We start from the raw sequence: 6,649 nt of genomic DNA, 5'->3' as shown, positions 1-6,649 counted from the left end.
TCCAGACAAAATAACATTTTCAAATTCTTTGTGTAAACACATATTTTTAGAGTTAATGCATAAAATATATGACATGTGCAATAAATAAGTAAATTACTATCTTATTCCGGGAACAAATATAATTTGAAGCTTTTGCCTGTATCGTGAATGAGTTTGACAAAATGAACGTGTCATCCATTGTATACTTCAAGACTTATTGAAAGATGGATGTTTACAAAATGATTTTGGGTTCCTGTCTGCAAATCTAAGCTTTTTGTGTGATATAATAGAAAAACTGAAAACATCCACACAATTGCTTTGTGAAACAACGAAGCACATTAGTGCAGTTGATCTGTCCAATCCATTAACAATATAATTAATAAAACGAAAATTAACCATTTCACTGATCCTAAAGTTCCCATAATATGAATGATTTTACATTACGTGCATGGCTGCTTTGTTGTTTGTTTACAATGGTATCTCGGGTCACCATGCATGCATAATTCACATTTAACTCCTGCTTCTTGTAATTCAGTCAGCATATTGGCAAATTCTTATGCAACCAACAATTAGGTTGATTCTTGCATATTTTAACACAAGTAAATTATATTGAAAAATGAACAAAGTACAAGAAATATAACACTGCGCTATGCACGGATGTTGAGATAAATCTGGAAATGTCACTATATAGAGAAAAACAAATTAGATTTGGGAAAAAGATCAATACATTCTTATTAGAGTGCTGCGTCAAGGGCTTCTTGCATAGACAATGCTGGATAGTGTACGGAATTGACAGCTTCTTTGCTCGAGAGAATAACACTCAAGTACGCAGTATACGCTTGAAGCCCAGTAATTAACGTAAAACTGTAATATGTCTCGTAGTTGGTCCCTCAAATATGGATCATGCAGTGAAATTGAAACTAAAGTGAAGATAGTCATCATCTCAATGTTAAAATGTAGTTTGGGCCTAACCTACCAATGCATTGCGATATATGAAAATGAAATACATGATTATGGGCTGAAACAACCAGTCACATTGAAATGATATTTGATTCCATACACTCGAGGACGGGGGACTCGAACAAGTACTCTAATTCTTATACAAGTCTGTACAAAAGTAGCAAAGAGCATACAGAATGAAATTATTCAACATAGCCTCCAGCAGTTACCTTGCTCGAGCCTGCACCAGTTACACTTGACCTCCTCCTCGTCCATGTTCATCGTCACTCCCACGGTGGAGGTCTGTAGGGTATCCCTGGTATTGTGATGCTTTGCCTCAGCTACGTCCCACGCATGGTAGTCAAGGAGATGGATCAATTTAGTGGTGATGTCACCAGCAGATAACCGAGCACGATTGAATCCAAACACACCTGTCATGTGGTGCTTCCCTATGTGATAACATTGGATTTTCCATTGCAAGAGGTAACTTTTAAAATTGTGGCGGCAGTCATGAAACAAAATTCTGATTTGTTTCGTACATTGATGTAAAGATGAGAATACATCAACATACAGGGTGCAGCACCTGAACCTGACAGTTTTTAATTACAAATAAAAATAAAACTCTTTCATGTAACAAAGTCAATTTAATACAACATGACATGAGAACAGTTCATTTTTGGAATGGCTGCCATTATTGCGAACAGATTTCTGTAGATGTTCTCTGAAGCTTTGCATAACTCGGTGAAAATTTAAATCATTATCCAATATTTAGCGAACACTGCGGTCTGACAACTCCTGACTAATGTCATGTTTTCACGGTAATTGGACAGGACTCCTCGAAACAGAGATCTGAACTCTCGAGAATGTGTTCTTTTCATTGCTGACGCAGTCTCCTTACCCACAATAAAATTGTATTCCGACTGGGAACATGCAGGTTACAGTGCTGACGGAAGGCACGCTGCATTGCCACCACACATTCATTGTGACAAATGTCTGAACCACAAAAGCACAGTGTTGTGCCAACCACTGCTCCATGCTGATTGACATGCTTTGAGATAACGAAAGGCTGAATGTTGTTAATTTGCGCAACTTCCGTTCAGTGTTGGTTTAAACCATCAGATTCAGTTGCCGCACCTCACAGGTGCTATTAAAAAAATGAACTCTCCTTGTCAAGAAATTGCATGAAACTGCCACTTATGTTATTTTCCTAAAATGCTTTGAACTTTGTTGCATGAATTGTTTGGAATTAAAAGCCATCAGGGTCAGTTGCCGCACCCGGTATTACACATACCTTACAGAGGAATAGTGCATTTTGCCACTTTTGGCTACTTTTCATGATTTCATGAAATTTATGAAAACAATCATAAAGGTCTGGAAAAGGGTGGCTACTCAAGGACCATGATGAAATTCAAGGGTACTGATTGATTGAGTTGGTGTTTTAAGTTCACTTTATGCACAGTAAGGCTAATCAGAACTGGACCTACAGTTTAAAGTGGAATCCGAACCACTATGTGCCTCCACCGGGTATCGAACCTGGGACCCCTAGATTACAAGGCGATGATGAAAATTCAAGGGTACAAGTAGAAGTTCTCTATTTGACCTTATGTATTACCACCTCTACCCACACACATATATTAATAATATCAAGGATCAACATGATTCTAACGCATCCAAAAATTTGGATCCAATTCAATTAGAGTATATATATTTAAAATATTTAGTAAAGGTGCGGAGTATACATTTACCATTTCACATATTCAGACATGAAAATCTGCAAACTCAAGTCACAAATGTTACGGGATATACTAATCTACGAAAAATTGTTAATTGTACGAGAATTTCAAACTCAAATTTACCTAATCAACTTAGAGATATCGTATCTTGCAATAATATTTTGTCTGTCAGATAGATTGTTCTGCAATGGACACTAAGTAAACAAATTGAGAGAATTCTGTTTTATTTTCCACGCAGCTTTTTCCTCTTTCCTCGATAAAAATAAAGTGTGAAATACTTGCTTCAGAGCATTTATAAATATGCATAAATCCCATAATTCCCAGTGAGTATTCGCCCTGTGGAACGATGGTGAGATCATCAGTTGACTTTAAATAATATTCCAGACCACACTGTAATAATTTAACATGCCAATAAAGGCATTTTATGTAACTGCTAAAAATTAATGTCTAAAAATAAAATTGTAAAAATACATCGGTTGGAATTTTTAATATTGGCAACATTGCTGTACAAAAAGGAAGGCAATGCCACTTGGGCAACAAGATGGCTACATACCTCACTTACTTCAGGGTAAATGGACTCTACAATTAGGGCAATTCATATGTTTAAACATGTGTGCAAAATGGTCAATATACATGGTGAGTCATAAGTCTCCATACAAATGGTGAAAACGGTGACTACTGTTTATTTTTCCTTTTCAGTCAGGTGTACCAATGAAAAAGAGATGCTACTAATGAACGAAGAACGGATTGACATCATTCTGTTGGCTGGGTGTGGTACAGTGGGATCCACTAGTATTGCTCAGCAAATTGTCCATGACTATTTTCATTAATTTTTCTCTTACATCCTGTGTGATTTTAAGCGTTGGATTTTTATGCATGCTGGTGCAGAAGTTGTCAACAGCCTAGCATGTCTTGAGTTTTCTTTTAATTCTTGAAGCTCTTATTGGGACAAATAAAGTGCACGAACATGGTGGTGGACCATTTGCACGGTAATACTCATGGATCCCACTCTACCACCTGTCATGTAGCACGTACATTCAATGCAACCCACAGAACGCAGATAACCCATAACACCGTGGCCAAACTTATCAAGAAATTCAGAAGGACAGGTTCCGTCGCCGACGAAAGCAGGCCTGGAAGACCAAAGACCGTAACGAAACCTCCTGTCCTTCTGAATTTCTTGATAAGTTTGGCCACGGTGTCATGGGTTATCTGCGTTCTGTGGGTTGCATTGAATGTACGTGCTACATGACGGGTGCTACCACTCCCAGCCAACAGAATGATGTCAATTTGTTCTTCCTTTGTTAGTGGCATCTCTTTTTCATTGGTTCACCTGCCTGAAAAGGAAAAACAAACATTAGTCACAGTTTTCACCATTTGTATGGAGACTTACGACTCACCTTGTATTTTCGCTAACATCACACTTAGACCCCCACTTAACCAAGTTTTTAGAATATTAACTTCACATGTAAAAGTGATAACGGAAACTGAATAGAAATTGACCGTTGAAAAGGGGTATCTGGGGGTGAGCTTTTACATAATACTTGGCACATAGTGACTTACGGTTATAAAAGAACTTTTTATGTTGTAAAAACTGATAACTAGGGCCCGGGACTTTATGTCCTATAAAACTGTAAAATATGTATGTAATTATGCTATAAAAATTGAAAAATATGTCATCAGAAAATTGCACAAATATTCCCAGTAAATCTAAAAATATGTACAATAGTACTTTCGAATTTTTCACTGCAACAGATTCCTTTACAGAAGGCAATCTATTCACTTGCACTGCTACACACTGATAGGTGCCTGGCTCAAACAACAAGTGACCTTGAAACTCCTCTACTCGATTGCCGATAGAGTAGGGACCGTTAATGTACCAAATGTTATTTTTACCTTTGACTGATAGTTGTGAGTAGCAGGAAGAGGGTAAATAAGTTAGAACAATTAAAACTTGTTTATGGTGATTCTCATGCCCACACAACAATGAGGGAGACCATTTTTCCTCAATAATATTCACACAGCTATCTACTGTTGGCGAAATAACAGAAGGAGGGGGACATTATTGTTCTGAACTAGTAGGTAAGAGAATACTGTATCTGCTTTTATTAATCCGTAATTTCTATATCCCACCATCGATTAAACTATCTGTGACGCTAAAGGTACGAAGAATAAATTATAAAATTGCCAATTTTATGCAAGACAATTACGAAATTATACAAAAATATGTCTTATTACGAAAGAAATTGAAGAAATATATTGTAAAAATGCGAAATTGGTCAAATATGTCAAAATATGCTTTATCAAGTTTGTCTATTTCGGCTGATTTTCATCGGATGATACGATGTCAAATAATAAATATGTTACAACATAAAGTTCCGGGCCCTATTGATAACATTTCTACCATAAATAATACTTAACTTTTGGTAAATTTTAGTAACAGTATTTGAATTAATTCTAATATCAAACAAACACAAACCAAAAATTGCAAAAGAAAGTGGGAAAGTCAAATAACCACTTACTATAGTAGTTTCCTACATGAAAATATTTCAAAACATGACCTTTTCCTAGAGTATTCAATATGCAATTTCACTGTAACTAGCAGTAATACTCAGCATGTGAAAGTGTATTTTGTCCGCAACAAATTTGAAATTCCTTGCTTGTTCTCTTTTTCATTGTGTGTTCTAAAACTAATTTTTAGTATACTACCACAAAACGTTGATTTTTCCAGAAAAAAACAGTAAATTTCCCTGACATTTCCATGACTTTTCCAGAAAAAGTAAATTCCTGATTTTTCCAGACTGGTAGACACCCTAAACGGACGTGGAATCAAATGCAGAAATAGCAACAACGCAATGCTGCTTGTATCCATTTTAAGTGAGTTTCTTGCACCACATCATTATGCTAGATCGTATGAGCCACAATTCAAATGCCAATTGAACAAGTGGCATCATTGTGGGTTGCCGCGAAAATCAAAATGTCATCAAAATCGCAGCAATGTGAATATTATGGTTAATCTCATGTAGAATTGTGATGGTATTATCCTGACGCATGTCGTACCTCCAAACCAGACCATCAATGTGCAGTATTACACCAAAATTTTGGAACACAATCTGGAAGTGACACACACAAAAGAGACACACACACTCTGCAGAACCCACACATTTTGCATGATAATGCTTGAGCACATGCTGTGCAAATTACGGATGAGTTATTCCATTGATGGGGCTGAGAAGTGCTCTACTGTCCACCATACTCCACTGTGACTTTAACCTGATCGCGAAAATAAAAGAGTCACTTCGAGACATTCAATTCAGAACTATTCTGCATACTTCAGGCTCTATTCGAGCAATAAACCAAACAACTACTACATCTTTCAAATTCCATATCACTGGCAACAGGTATTCCAGAATCAGGGTGGCCACTCTAAGACCACAATAAAATTCAAGGTTTTCAAAGTGAACTTTCCAAAAATTTAAAGGTACAAGCAGATGCTTTCTCAATCTCAACCTTACATATTACTGCCTCTCACCACCCACACACACACACATACAAATATATAAATATAAAAGGTCTGTGTGGTTCTAATGTATCCAAAAATTCCAATTCAATTCAACTGCATACATATCTAAAATATTCAATTTAACGTGCGAAGTTTACATTTGCCATTTCACATACTCATACTTGAAATATATCTACAAACTCAAGTCACAAATGTTACGGGATAAATTAATTTACAAGAAAATTGTCAATTGTATAAGAATTTCAAACTCAAATTTACCTAATCAAGTTCAATAATCTTCTGCCTGTCAGATCGTTCAGCAAAAGACACTAATAAAGTAGACGGATTGAAAGAATTCTATTTTCCACGCAGCTTTCTTTTCTTTTCCTTCCTCGATAACAATAAACGCTAAACTGTGAAAAACGTGCCTTGGGGTATTTGTAAATGTATGAATCCATTTGGATTCATAAAAGGTGCAATTTTTTAAGTAAACAGA

The sequence above is a fragment of the Lepisma saccharinum genome, chromosome 15, assembly GCF_977018435.1.
Source record: "Lepisma saccharinum chromosome 15, izLepSacc3.1, whole genome shotgun sequence".
NCBI classification, from domain to species: domain Eukaryota; kingdom Metazoa; phylum Arthropoda; class Insecta; order Zygentoma; family Lepismatidae; genus Lepisma; species Lepisma saccharinum.
The sequence above is the reverse complement of the archived record's forward strand: the minus strand, read 5'-3'. Positions refer to the sequence as shown.